Source organism: Pithys albifrons, chromosome 8 (genome assembly GCF_047495875.1).
Source record: "Pithys albifrons albifrons isolate INPA30051 chromosome 8, PitAlb_v1, whole genome shotgun sequence".
NCBI lineage: Eukaryota > Metazoa > Chordata > Aves > Passeriformes > Thamnophilidae > Pithys > Pithys albifrons.
The window spans coordinates 2692802-2708202 of record NC_092465.1 but is presented as its reverse complement, the minus strand read 5'-3'; positions in this window follow the sequence as shown (position 1 = coordinate 2708202).

Sequence of the window (15401 nt, the reverse complement as noted above, 5' to 3'; positions counted from 1 at the left end):
TCCTGACTCTGGGATTGGAGCTGTGGGAGAAGCTGTGCCAGATCCCACAGGCCTTGATCCCAGCTCTGCTCTCTGACAAGGGTTGGCAAATCCAGGGAAAGGCACAGAGTGGATGAACAGAGAAAATGAAATAAGTCTTCTCCTACTTGGCTTTGGGCAACAGAAAGGAAACCTTTCTGGATGTCCCTCTAGGCAAAGAGGGAAAAGAGGAATATCAGACCAAAAATCAGCTGGACATGCAGAGCTGGTGCTGTGGCTGATGCTGCAGGATGGCTGCACTTCAAACTGTATTAGCAGAGAGGTTTCAAAGCCCTTGAACACCCCAAATGACAACCCACAGACAAGCCAGAAACTTAGGAAAACAAAAGCAGGATAATTATTTCAGAGAGACACCAAAGCTCTGCAAGAACTCAGCAAATTAATGATTAGCCCACGTTGATGTGGACTCTTTTCCTTGCTCTGGTTTTCCCAAACCTGGGCATGGAAAACACTCCCAGAAATCGTTTTCACCAAGAAACTGCTGCAAACCAGGCTCAGGAAGAGAAAAGTGAAAGAAAAACATAGCAGGGGCCACAGAGGTGGATATGGGAGGAATAATTAGAAGCATTTCAATTAAATACACATAATCAAGCCAAGCAATACCTGTGGGCAACACATCTGTCAACGCACACATGAAGGATGTAAACAGAAAGAATGGAAAGGGAGGATTTAGTGCATAGCTGGGAGTGATGTGATTAAATGAAGGGAGGGAATTCAGGTTGAATGTGGAGAGCAACTTCCTGAGAGTGAAATGTTTCAGCTTCAAATGATCTCCCAAATAAGCTGTTAATCCCCTCTCTGTACAACATGACTGGGCAAGAGCCCTGGGAACAGGAGATGCACTGGCAGAGGAACTGAGCCTTTAATTCCTTTAATGTCTGGGAATCTCCTGGCCCAGGGAGGGTGAGGAAATCAAGAGGAAAAGAGGCAAATTCATCCTACAGTGATAGTGGACAGGATTTCTTGGAGCAAATGGTTCAATGTTAATGCAGAAGAAATAAGAGCTCACACCAGGGAGAGGGGGTGAAAGTCCTGGGTTGGAGCTCAGCAGAACTCTGGAAATTTATTGTCATGGAACCATTTTGGTTGGAAAAGTCCTCTAAGATCATTGAGTCCAATCATTCCCCAGCCCACCACTAACCCAAGTGCCACAAGTGCCACATGTTTTTGAACAGTTCCAGGGATGGTCACTCCACCTCTTCCCTGGGCACTCTGTGCCAATGCCTGACCACCCTTTCAGCCAAGAGATTTTTCTCAAAATCTAATCCAAACCTCCCATGAAGCAACTTGAGGCCATTTCCTCTTGTCCTCAGAATCACAGAATATTCCAAGCTGGAAGGGACCCACAGGGACCATCCACTCCAACCCTCAGCCCTGCACAGGAACAGCACCAAGAGTCACACCCTGTGCCCCAGAGCATCATCCAAACCCTCCTGGAGCTCTGGCAGCCTTGGGGCTGTGCCCACTGCCCTGGGGAGCCTGGTCAGTGCCCACCACCCTCTGGGGGAAGGACCTTTCCCTGAGATCCAACTCAACCCTGCCCTGGCACAGCTCCAGCCCTTCCCTGGGTGCTGTCCCTGCCCTGGCACAGCTCCAGCCCTTCCTTGGGTGCTGTCCCTGCCCTGGCACAGTTCCAGCCCTTCCCTGGGTGCTGTCCCTGCCCTGGCACAGTTCCAGCCCTTCCCTGTGTGCTGTCCCTGCCCTGGCACAGCTCCAGCCCTTCCCTGGGTGCTGTCCCTGCTCCCACAGAGCAGAGATTGGAGCTGCCCCTCCTCTGCCCCTCAGGAGGATGTTGAAGACCCCAGTGAGGTCTCCCCTCAGTCTCCTCCAGCTGAACACACCATGTGCCCTCAACAGCTCCTCATGGCCCCTCCAGACCTTCCCCACCCTCATGGCCTCCTTTGAATGCTCTCCAGTGGCTCCATCAGGGTTCCCACAGAGCTGTGCCCCATTCCATGGCAGCCCATCTCTCCCTGGATCATGCTCCACTGGACACTGGTGTTTTTCCCTTCAAGCCACCCTCAAACCCAAGCTCCAGCAGCCCAACTTAGTGAAGGCACAGCCTCCTCCAAAATTCCTTTCTCCAGAGGGAATCCAGCAGGGAGCTGTGGAGCCCTTCCCCTGCCCTGCAGCACGTGCCACATGTCCCCCTCTCCATCCTCCAGCCACCTTCTCCCAACCTCCCAACCCTCCCTCCATGCCAGCTGATAAAACCCAAGGGATGAGCCTGGCTAAGCCTCATCATCCTGCCACACAAATTAAATCAGCTAAGGAGAGGCAAACTGAAGAGCTTTGCCCAAGGTTACAATCATATTCAGAGGCAAAGCCAAGACTAGATCTGGAATCCTGCTTTTCTCCTGTAATGTTTAGACTACAGCTCCTGCAGCAAATGCTTTCACACTTTATAGTGTTTACTAACTTGGTGATGTCTGCTCACATTCTGCTCTGCCTGAAGGAGCTGCTCCACAGGCAATCTCAGCAGGGGAGAATAAATGGGGTTATTAGAAACTGGGCAACACGTGGCTGGACAATCCCTGCCCTTCCAGGGGAAGGCCGACAGTTTTAGGATGGTTGTAAGGGTGAAAAAAACCCAGGGGATTATTCAGGATTCACTTGGAAGGCCCTGGAAGGGCAAAGCAGCATCCGTGTCTTTATGGGGCATCACATCACCTGAGGCAAGAAGTAATCACCTAAAAATGTGCTGCCTGCTGTGTCCATGACACAATCAATGCCCTCCACTGGCACAAAATACCAGGGAAATCTTTTATTCCCTCAGTGTTACACAAAGAGGTCCATTATCAGAGTGGCACAAATGCAGAATTCAAGAATTCACCTGAGGTGGATGGAAAAATGCTCATTCCAGAAACGAACAAACCTGGAAATCATCACCCAGGAGCTGGGATTGGCTCTGGATGAACACTGGGAATGTACAAGAGTGATCTCCAATCCCAGCCCTCTCTGTGTCTGCATGGGGGGATTGCCAAGCTCATATTTATAGAGATGCATTTCAAAGCACAGAGGAACAGGAACAGCAGTGCCCATTCCTGCACTCCAAAGCCAGGGAACTCAGTGCCCACCTGGAGAGGATCTCAGTGCCCTCCTGGAGAGGATCTCAGTGCCCTCCTGGAGAGGATCTCAGTGCCCATGACACAATCAATGCCCTCCACTGGCACAGAATACCAGGGAAATCTTTTATTCCCTCAGTGTTACACAAAGAGGTCCATTATCAGAGTGGCACAAATGCAGAAGTCACCTGATGTGGATGGAAAAATGCTCATTCCAGAAACGATCAAACCTGGAAATCATCACCCAGGAGCTGGGATTGGCTCTGGGTGAACACTGGGAATATACAAGAGTGATCTCCAATCCCAGCCCTCTCTGTGTCTGCATGGAGGGATTGCCAAGCTCATATTTATAGAGATGCATTTCAAAGCACAGAGGAACAGGAACAGCAGTGCCCATTCCTGAAGTCCAAAGCCAGGGAACTCAGTGCCCACCTGGAGAGGATCTCAGTGCCCTCCTGGAGAGGATCTCAGTGCCCTCCTGGAGAGGATCTCAGTGCCCACCTGGAGAGGATCTCAGTGCCCATGATACAATCAATGCCCTCCACTGGCACAGAATACCAGGGAAATCTTTTATTCCCTCAGTATTACACAAAGAGGTCCATTATCAGAGTGGCACAAATGCAGAATTCACCTGAGGTGGATGGAAAAATGCTCATTCCAGAAACAATCAAACCTGGAAATCATCACCCAGAAGCTGGGATTGGCTCTGGATGAACACTGGGAATGTACAAGAGTGATCTCCAATCCCAGCCCTCTCTGTGTCTGCATGGAGGGATTGCCAAGCTCATATTTATAGAGATGCATTTCAAAGCACAGAGGAACAGGAACAGCAGTGCCCATTCCTGCACTCCAAAGCCAGGGAACTCAGTGCCCACCTGGAGAGGATCTCAGTGCCCACCTGGAGAGGATTCCAGCCCCCAGAGCCCAGAAAGGACAGGGAGCTGCACTAATGCTGACACTTCAAACGTGCTTTTGCCTAAACCAGGAGCTGTTCCTCCAACAGCCTCAGGAACTCACAGTTTTGAAGGACACAAAGCACCACTTTAACATTCCCAGGTCCTTGGGAACACCACGTGCAAACATCCAGCACTCCTCAGGTTCACACTGAATTGCCACAGGCAGGGACTTGAGGAGGAAAATGAAGGATTTGGGAATATATAGGAAAATATTCTTCCCAGACTGACAGACATGCAGCTCAGGCCTTCCATGTGAGTTGAAACCACATTTCTCTCCTATCAGAATCATGTGCTATATATTATATTATAGGATGTATTTTATACTCTATTTATGGCTGTATCTATGGGGTGTGAGTGCTGGGGTTTTAGGAGGGAGTTTTCCTGCTGCCCTTGGAGAACTGAGGGCAGACAAGAGGGCTGGGGATGTGCCCCAGGGCTGTACAGGCCATGAAAACAGGGATTGGGGTGAGATGGGAGCCTGGGGGTCTCCTCGTGCCTGTTTGGGGTTTCTAAAGGAAAGAGTCACTTCAGAGAATTACAGAATCATGGGATGTCCTGAGTGGGAAGGGACCTACAAGGACCATCCAGTCCAACCCTCAGCCCTGCACAGGATCATCCACAAGAGCCCCACCCTGGGCCCCAGAGCATCATCCAAACCCTCCTGGAGCTCTGGCAGCCTTGGGGCTGTGCCCACTGCCCTGGGGAGCCTGGTCAGTCCCTACCACCCTCTGGGGGAAGGACCTTTCCTGAGATCCACCCTAAACTGGAGCCCTTTGCAGCAGTAACTGGGAACAGGTTCACAGAATTATAGAATCAATTGGGTTGGATAAGACCTCTGAGATCATCAAGTCTAACCCTTGGTCCAGCTCCAGGTTGTTTCTCAGCAGCCACTCTGAGTTAACAGCAAAGCCCTTCAGGGTCCAGAGTGTGAAGGCCAAGGGATGAGAACCTGCTCATTTCACTGCACTGATCCTTCAGAACTGGAATTAGCAGGATGTGCTGAAGGAAAACTCCTGCTTTTGGAGCACCAGCAGCTGAAGGTGCTGTTACCTGAGCCCAGGGTTCTGCCCAAGCCCATGGGTGGTGCAGTCTGACAGCAGAGCTCCCTGGGAAGGACCATTCCATGGTCTCATCCAACCTGGAAAACTCCTTGTCCCTCTTCACACACCACTCCAGCTCATCACAGAGTGCCCAAATGCAGGGACCTGGATCCAGGCTGCATAAAATCATGGAATCATGAAATGGTTTGGGTTGGAAGGCACCTTAATTAAAGTTCATCTTGTTCCACCCCCTGCCACGGGCAGAGACACCTTCCACTATCCCAGGTTGCTCCAACCACCTTTGGAATGACCAGTCCAGGAATCTCAGGAGCATCCCAGGCTGGTGTTTCCCTCCAGGAACTCTTCCCGCCGTGTTCAGACTCTCTCACTCTCATTCCTTTTTCCCTCTTGCAGAAGAATCCCGGCTTAAATTGCAGCCTTTGGAGCCAACCCGTCTGGCTGGAGCTGCTCTGCCATTCAGAGCCTCATTATGCAAATCAAACAGAGACAAGCTGCAAGTTCCAATGGAATCCAAACCCCCTGGAGCAGCCAATAAAGGGAGACTCTGACAAACACAACTCCACGACACGCGTTTGTCATCCAGCTGAGAAATCTGAGACGGAGACACGAATAAAAGTGAATTTACAAATGTCAGGAAGCTCCAGGATCCTTTCCCCCCTTTCTATTGCTCCAGGGAAGAGCTGAGGCCCAGGAGTGAAAAACAAAAATCCCCTCATGGAATGGCAAGCTGTGTTTGCACGTCTTTCTTTCCCCTGAAAGTTGATCTGGGGAACAAGAGGCTTCACTTGGGAGTTGTTATTATTTTTGCAAAGAGTCCTCAGGTTCTTAAATCAGAGATGAAGAAATTCAATGGACCTGTTTCAAAATACACTTTGGCTGCTTTACAAATGGAAACAAAAAATAACCAAAAAATACGACAAAAGTTAAATATTAAATATTTTCTTAACGTTTTGAAAGGCATGGTTAGTGTTAGATCATGGACTGTGCATGAATAACTAATAATTTAAATGAAGCATTTGGATGAATACAAATCACACAGGAAAGAGTGTGAGCCACAAAATATCAATTAAAGTTAATGGACAATGGAAGAGATTCCAATTAATATCCTTAATTTAGCAATAAGCTGTTGGTAATATTGACAATATTGACAAGGAAATGGCCAGTTTGTCACTGGTAACATTAATGAGGTCACAAGACCTACAGACAACACAAGACCCTGGAGCTCCTCTCCTTCCAGAGCCTCTTTATGCTCCCCCAGAGATCAGAGCACCCTGTTAGGAAACTCATCCATATTAGTTTGTTCCTGCTGGTCAGGATAATGCTATAAATTACTAAAACCATGAAGAATTGCAAGTTGCAGCTGCTCAGCTGCTACAATAAATCAGCAGAGCTCCAAGTGCTCAGGTTACAGCAGGTGATGGCACAGATTTGCCTCCCTTCAGCTTTGCCTCCCTTTCCTTCAGCTTTGCATCCCTTTCCTTCAGTGCCTGGAAGGTTCTGGAACTGGAAAAGTCCCAGGACAGCAAAGAGCTGTGGGAATTTGGGACACATTCGCTGTCAGGGCACACTGTCACACTTCCCAAGTTGTGTCCTACAAGTACAAGGTCACAGAATCACAGAATCATAGAATGGATTGGGTTGGAAAAGCCCTCTGAGACCATCGAGTCCAACCCTTGGTCCAACTCCAGTCCCTTTACCAGATCATGGCACTCAGTGCCACGGCCAAGCTCAGCTGAAAAACCTCCAGGGATGGGGAATCCACCCCCTCTCTGGGCAGCCCATTCCAATCCCTGAGCACTCTCTCTGCAAAGAATTTCTTTCTGCTCTCCACCTTCAATTTCCCCTGGCAGAGCTTGAGCCCATCGTGCCCCCTTGTCCTATTGCTGAGTGCCTGGGAGAAGAGACCAAGCCCCACCTGGCCAGAACTTCCCTTCAGGCAGTTCCAGACAGTGCTGAGGTCACCTCTGAGCCTCCTCTTCTCCAGGCTGAACACCCCCAGCTCCCTCAGCCTCTCCCCACAGCACTTGTGCTCCAGTCCCTTCTCCAGCCTCGTTGCTCTTCTCAGTTGGGTTGGAAAAGACCTCCGAGATCATCAAGTCCAACCCTTGATCCAACCCCACTGTGATCACTCTGGCACTGAGTGCCCTGGGCTGGTGATCACAGTGGGGTTGGATCAAGGGTTGGACTTGATGATCTCAGAGGTCTTTTCCAACCCAATCCATTCTGTGATTCTGTGATGCTATGACAGATTGAAGAAAAGGATTGAAACAGGCATATCCTGGAGCATCACAGAGGAGACCCCTCACGAGAGGAGGACACCCTCCCTTTCCTTCCCTCCCAGAGCATTTGGCCTCTTCACAGAATCCCAGAATCCCAGACTATTCTGAGTTGGAAGGACCCACAAGGACCATCGAGTCCAACTCTTCAGTCAATGGCCCACACAGGGGATTGAACCCATGACCTTGGCATTGTTACAGCCAAGTTTTAACCAGCTGAGCTAACAGAACAAGAGGAAATGACTCCAGTTATGCCAGGGGAGGCTTAGGTTGGATATCAGGGAACATTTCATCCCATGAAGGGTGGTCAGGCATTGCCAGGGTGGATCCCCATCCATGGAGGGATTCCAAAGCCCTGTGGGGACACTTGGGGACATGCTCAGTGTGGCCTGGGCAGTGCTGGTTGGACTCAGTGATCTTAGAGGCCTTTTCCAACCTAAACAACTCCATGATTAGTTAACAGTGAAGGGACTCCAGATGACACCAGAAGGGTCTTTTTTCTTCTTCCCTTTATCTTTTCCTCCTACACAACCAACACCTTCAGTGATGAGTTGGGACCTTCTGTGTCCCAGGCACAAAAAACCATCTCCCAGTTCCTCCCTCACCCTCTGCTGCCTCTTCCCCACCATCCACACACTTTTTATGGCAGGGAACAGTTATTATTCCATGCTTGTCCTTGCAACAAAACCAAACCAAAAAGCTTTTTTTTAAAAAAAATGTGTAAAATGCTGAATGAAAATCATTAGAAATGTGGATTTTAAAAGTCTTTTGATTTTGCCACCATGTCATTTTGAACTCAGGGGACCTCCCAAAGCAGCTGGTGAATTTTAACTTCCTGAGATCCTTCAGCCACAAAGAAACCCTGCCTGGGATTGACAAAACCTGAACTCCAGTGTCTCACAAACAGGCTCCTGAAGGTTCTGCCATTGTGTAGAGGAGAGCCCTGAGCTTTTTGGCTTTCTCTCTCATTTATTTTATTTCCTCCACCCCCCCCAATGCTGACTGTCACGAATATTAAATCCCATTTCCCAAAAGCATCTATTTATTGAGCCAGTTTGCCCTTTATTACACAGAAAACAGAAAGCTTGTATTTTCCTCTGCTGGGTAAAGATGCTTCCTAAGTAATCTAAGACGCTCCTTTCATGTTGGTTCAATAAGTATTTCAAGATGCTGCTATTTTGATAATGTGCTGACTGATACATAATTCACAGCAGTGCAAAGTTTAATAATATCTCCCAACTCCAATATAAAACAGGCTGAATTTTTGCTGGGGAGCAGAGCAGAGCTGCTCCTCCTTTGTGTTGGGAAGCAAGACAGGGGATGGGGAGTCCAAAACCTCCTTTTATTCTCTAATGAAAGACAGAATCGTAGAATGGATTGGGTTGGAAAAGACCTCGGAGATCATCAAGTTCAACCCTTGATCCAACCCCACTGTGATCACCAGCCCAGGGCACTCCGTGATCACAGTAGGGTTGGATCAAGACATGGTGGATTCTCACTCAGTGCCACATCCATAGAATCACAGAATCCTAGAATGGATTGGGTTGGAAAAGACCTCCCAGATCATCGAGTCCAACCCTTGGTCCAACTCCAGTCCCTTTACCAGATCATGGCACTCAGTGCCACGGCCAAGCTCAGCTGAAACACCTCCAGGGATGGGGAATCCACCCCCTCTCTGGGCAGCCCATTCCAATCCCTGAGCACTCTCTCTGCAAAGAATTTTTTTCTGATCTCCGACTTCAATTTCCCCTGGCAGAGCTTGAGTCCATCGTGCCCTCTTGTCCTATTGCTGAGTGCCTGGGAGAAGAGACCAACCCCCAGCTGGACAGAACTTCCCTTCAGGCAGTTCCAGACAGTGCTGAGGTCACCTCTGAGCCTCCTCTTCTCCAGGCTGAACACCCCCAGCTCCCTCAGCCTCTCCCCACAGCACTTGTGCTCCAGTCCCTTCTCCAGCCTCGTTGCTCTTCTCAGTTGGGATGGAAGAGACCTCTGAGATCACCAAGTCCAACCCTTGGGCCAACTCCAGTCCCTTTACCAGATCATGGCACTCACTGCCACGGCCAAGCTCAGCTGAAAAACCTCCAGGGATGGGGAATCCACCCCCTCTCTGGGCAGCCCATTCCAATGCCTGAGCACTCTCTCTGCAAAGAATTTTTTTCTGATCTCCAACTTAGAAGTGATTGATCTGCCTTCAAACACTGCCATTACACACACCCTAATTAAATATCTCAGGTGCTTCTGCCCTTCCTCTGTTCCTTCACTTTGGGGGATTTTCAGAGCCTTTCCTCAATTTCCCCCCTGTGTGGTGGGCAGGCAACTCTCCCCACACTGAAAAGACAAAAAATCCAAAATTCTTGGAAATTTGTCACTTAGACAAAGTCACTTGACAGGCAAAGTTCATTATTTTGCCAAGCACAACCAGAACCCAGGAGGACTTGGGAAGGAAACCTCCCTCATTCCCAACATCTCCTCCTCCTGGAGACTTGCTGGCTCCCAGTCAGGGTGAGGGAACTCTGGGGGAGAACAAAACACTTTGGAGCCCTCGATGCTCTTCCACAAGAGGAGCAAAATCCCTGCGGGAAAAAAAAGGCAAAAACGTGCAGCTCTGCTGCCTGCTCCCCTCCCCCTGGAGTCACACACTTCCTGCTGGGAATCACACCATGGAGCAGCCACAGGCATTCCTTCAGCATTCCCTGACACGTGTGGGGAGCGTTGGGGTGGGGCTGGAGGGATCTGGGAGAGACGAGACATTCCCAGCCCGGTGGTGTCGGTCACGGAGCCCCATCTGTGCCTCAGATCCATCTGTTGGGTGGGGATGAGTCCTCACACAGATCCTGGTGCTCAGATCCATGGGAAAGGCAGCACAGGGAAGAGGAAGGCAGCACCAACAGGGATGTTTCCACTTGGGAGATTTATTTTGCAATATGCATTTGTAAAAAACAAAATAAATGTATTTGCTTATAAAGTGGAGGTGGGGGAAGAAATGAAGAGCTCCAAGTGGAGCTTCACTGCTTTCCTTGTTCCTGTCCATAATTCATCCTGAGGGATTGGGATGTCTGGTCCTCTGCCCTCAGATGAAATATTTCCATTTGTGTGCAGGTGAATAAATCAGAGTGGGCTTTACCTGCTGCTCCAGCACTTCCCTCCCTACTCCTCTTGCCTCCTCCCCAATCCTCCAGCTGCCTTTTATTGACCTACCAGAGCTCCAATAAAACAAATCCACAGCAGGAATCCCTTCTTTGCCCCAATTACTTATTTTCCCTCCCTAGTTCTCTGCACTGGGGCTTTTGTAGGGCTGCAAATGCAAGCTCAGAACATCCCAGTGGGTTTGCAGCCGTGGCAAACACTGTAATATGGAAATTTGAGTTGGATATCAGGGAAAATTTCTTTACTGGAAGAGAGGTCAAACACTGGAAGAGGTTGCCCAGGGAAGTGGTGGAATCACCACCCCTGAAAGTGCTCAAAAAAAAGTGGTGGACCTGGAAGTGGTTGGACTTGATGGGCTTAAAGGGCTTTTCCAACCCAAACAATTCTCTGATTCAAATTTACACCAGCAGAAAATCTGCTCCATCAAACACTATTTTTTCCCCCCCATTTTAAACTCATGGCAGGTAAAGGAGCTCCTTTAAGCTCCCACTTGTTCCACACTGCCCCAAACATTCCAGTTGTCTCCCAGTCCTCTCCCAGGAGCCTCCAGACACCAATTCCATGGTGCCAAACTCTCCCCAGCCACACGCTGTGAGTGAGCAAGACGTGACAAATTAGAGAGAGGTTTGAGAACATTAAAATGCCAAACATATTGAAAAATGCTAAACAAGGAATCTGGGGCTGCTGCCTCCCTGCCTGTGTGGCTGCCAACAGCTACAACCTGATCTGCAACAACCCAAACCCCACAAAGAGGAGAGGGAAAAGCAACAAAAGCTGCACTGAATGAGACCTGAGCTCACTGGCATTAAAAATGCAGGTGGGACTGAGCAGAAGGACAAGATTGGGAGGAGAACAAATGGTGGCAGAGACTCCCAGTTACAACCTGATCTGCAACACCCAAACCCCACAAACAGGAGAGGGAAAAGCAACAAAAGCTGCACTGAATGGGTGAGACCTGAGCTTGGTCACACTAAAAATTCAGGTGGGATTGAGCAGAAGGACAGGGTTGGGAGGAGAACAAACCGTGGCAGAGACTCCCAGTTACAACCTGATCTGCAACACCCAAACCCCACAAAGAGGAGAGGGAAAAGCAACAAAAGCCGCACTGAATGAGTGAGACCTGAGCTTGGTCACACTAAAAGTTCAGGTGGGACTGAGCAGAGGGACAGGGTTGGGAGGAGAACAAACTGTGGCAGAGACTCCCAGTTACAACCTGATCTGCAACACCCAAACCCCACAAACAGGAGAGGGAAAAGCAACAAAAGCTGCACTGAATGAGACCTGAGCTTGGTCACATAAAAAATGCAGGTGGGACTGAGCAGGAGGACAAGGTTGGGAGGAGAACAAACGGTGGCAGAGACTCCCAGTTACAACCTGATCTGCAACACCCAAACCCCACAAACAGGAGAGGGAAAAGCAACAAAAGCTGCACTGAATGGGTGAGACCTGAGCTTGGTCACACTAAAAATGCAGGTGGGACTGAGCAGAGGGACAGGGTTGGGAGGAGAACAAACGGTGGCAGAGACTCCCAGTTACAACCTGATCTGCAACACCCAAACCCCACAAACAGGAGAGGGAAAAGCAACAAAAGCTGCACTGAATGAGTGAGACCTGAGCTTGGTCACATAAAAAATGCAGGTGGGACTGAGCAGAAGGACAGGTTTGGGAGGAGAACAAACGGTGGCAGAGACTCCCATCAGCCCTACAACAAATATTGCAATGAAAGGGAATTTTCCAGCCCTTCCCAGGGATGGTTTACACTAAACAAGCCACTCTTTGTGCCCCCAAGTGTGTGGAATTGCCTCTCTGGGTGGTGCAGACAGGCCCTGTGCATGGGCTGGCAGGAACACGGGCACCCTGTGCCCTCAGCAGGCTCTGCTCCCTTGGCAGGGCTGTGTGGGATGAGTTTCTCCTCCTCAGAGCTCTCCCTCTGCTTCCTGTGCTCGTCTTATGCAACCAACACTAAAATAGGAGGCTCTGCTTGCCCTTTCCCAGCTGTCTTTCCCCAAAGAACTATTAGGTAACAGCATAAAAACATCATGAAAAGTGAAGAAGGAGGAATGGAGAAGGTTTTTCCCCCCTGTGGGGTTCAGAGGGGGGTGGGCAGGGCAGGGGCTGCTCTCCTGAATCCACACTCTCTGCCTGCTGGAGCAGATGGATGGATGGCACCAGGGAATGGCAGAGATGGAGCTGCTGCTGGACAGCAAGCAAACATTAACCACCCCAGGGACAGCATCTCCAGGCATGGCAAGAACCCAAAGCTTTCATTGGAATCCTAAAATGGTTTGTATAAAGGAAAGGAAAGGAAATCCCTGGCACCAGCAGAGTTGAACCAAATGGATCCAAACCTTTGGTCAACACCAGACAGTTCTTGTGTAAAAGGCATGTGGGTGTCTGGGGAACAGAAAGTTCCAGGGAGACCTGAGAGCCCCTTCCAGAGCCTACAGGGGCTCCAGGAGAGCTGGAGAGGGACTGGACACAAAGCATGGAGGGGCAGGATGAGAAGCAAAGGCCATAAGCTGAAGGAGAGTAGGTTTGGGTCAGATATTAGGAAGGAATTGGTGGCTGGGAGGGTGGGCAGGCCCTGGCACAGGTTGGGCAGAGAAGCTGTGGCTGCCCCTGGGTCCATCCCTGGGAGTGTCCAAGACCAGGCTGGAGCACCCTGGGCTGATGAGAGGTGTCCCTGCCATGGCAGGGCAGGGCACAAGAAGAGCTTTAAGATCCTTCCAACCCAACCCAGTCTGTTCTCTGGTTCTCTGTTAACTTTTGTGTTTGCATTCACTGTGTACACAGGACCTTGAGCCTCCTCCATGTGGTCCTGGGGACAGGCAGGGACCTCTGCAGCCCAAGGAGAGCTCCATGGCCATGGAGCTGAAGCTCAGCAGACACCTCACCTACCAGACACAGCCAGTCCAGAATCCCAGCTGAGCCAGCCACTCTTAATATCCCTGCATGGCTCTCTCAGACTGATTCCTGCCTCCAAGCCAAGGGATTTTTCTCCTTATCCTTGTCAAACATATAAACCCAAACTGGAAATCAATGCTGAGGGGATAAAGGACACCAACTGGTTCATCAGCTCTTAAAAAAAACCAAAAATCACTTTGTTATTTTAAGGAATAAATGTTTATCTTTAGGCTTGTTTCCCTCTCTTTAGGACTCTCTGTAGTGTCTGACTAAATAAAGCCCAGGTTTTTCTTCCCTTTGCTACTACAGATGAGTTTGCACTCCCAAATGCAAATTCCTGTGCAACATGAAGAATTTGCTGATTCACTTCCTGAGATCAAATGGAAACCTCTCAGGGCAGTGAGAGCAGTGACCACCGTGGTGGCAGCCAGGGCTGCTGCACCTCCTGGGTGAGGGCTCTGAGAGTGCCCAGCACTGCCCAGGGCTTCCCTCAGCCCATTCCTGCAGTTTTTTCTAGAATCCCAAACTGGTTCAGGTTGGAAGGGGCATTATAGACCATCCAGATCCACATCCATGGGCAGGGACATCTCCCACCAGCCCAGGTTGCTCCAAGCCCTGTCCAACCTGGCCTTGGACACTCCCAGGGATCCAGGGGCAGCCACAGCTTCTCTGCCCAGCCTGTGCCAGGGCCTGCCCACCCTCCCAGCCAGCAATTCCCTCCCAATATCCCATCTAAAGCTTCTCTCTTTCAGTCTGAAGCCATTGCCCCTCCATGCCCTTGCCCACAGCTCCCTTTGCCTCTGACACACCAAATGCTCTCCCACCACAGAGTTCTGATTATCCAAAGGAAGAGACTGGAAACTGTCCCTTTGGGCCTTTAACAACATCAGGGCCAGCAATTCCCACAGGAAGGAAACACTCTGGGTGCTGAGCAGCACTTACAGACCTGTCCCCAATCCAGGACAGACCTGTGAGCAATCCAGGACAGACCTGTCACCAGTCCAGGACAGACCTGTCACTAACCCAGGACAGACCTGTGACCAGTCCAGGACAGACCTGTCACCAGTCCAGGACAGACCTGTCACTAACCCAGGACAGACCTGTGACCAATCCAGGACAGACCTGTCACCAGTCCAGGACAGACCTGTCACTAACCCAGAACAGACCTGTCACCAACCCAAGACAGACCTGTCACTAACCCAGGACAGACCTGCCACCAACCCAGGACAGACCTGCCACTAACCCAGGACAGACCTGTCCCCGACCCAGGACAGACCTGTCCCCAGTGCAGGACAGACCTGTGACCAATCCAGGACAGACCTGCCACCAACCCAGGACAGATCTGTCACTAACCCAGGACAGACCTGTCACTAACCCAGGACAGACCTGCCACCAACCCAGGACAGACCTGTCCCCAGTGCAGGACAGACTTGCCACCAACCCAGGACAGACCTGTCACTAACCCAGGACAGACCTGCCACCAACCCAGGACAGACCTGTCACTAACCCAGGACAGACCTGCCACCAACCCAGGACAGACCTGTCACCATGCACGGGCAGGTGAACAAACAGCACACCAATAACGATGGACTTTGAGCTGCTTCACTCAGAAATTCTCTTTATCTTCCACAGATAAGTCAGCACAGTTGCTGGACAGGCTGCTGGGGCTGCATTTGGGTTCTCTGGGGTTCGGGCTCCCCTGACAAATCCCACCTGAATGGGCCAAACCAACTCATCCTGTAAAGATCCAGAGAGTCAGGAGAACAACCTGCTCCCCAGAGACCTGGGATTGCTTCCCACAAGATGAGAGGGAGAAAAAGGCATTCAGTTGAGGAAAAAACTTCACTTTGTGTGGTGAATTTTCTGTCTTGTTTTCCCATCCCGTTTTTATTTCTCAGAAAGCATTCAGGAAAAAGTGGATCTCTGCTTTTGAGATATTCTGCACCTGCTGTC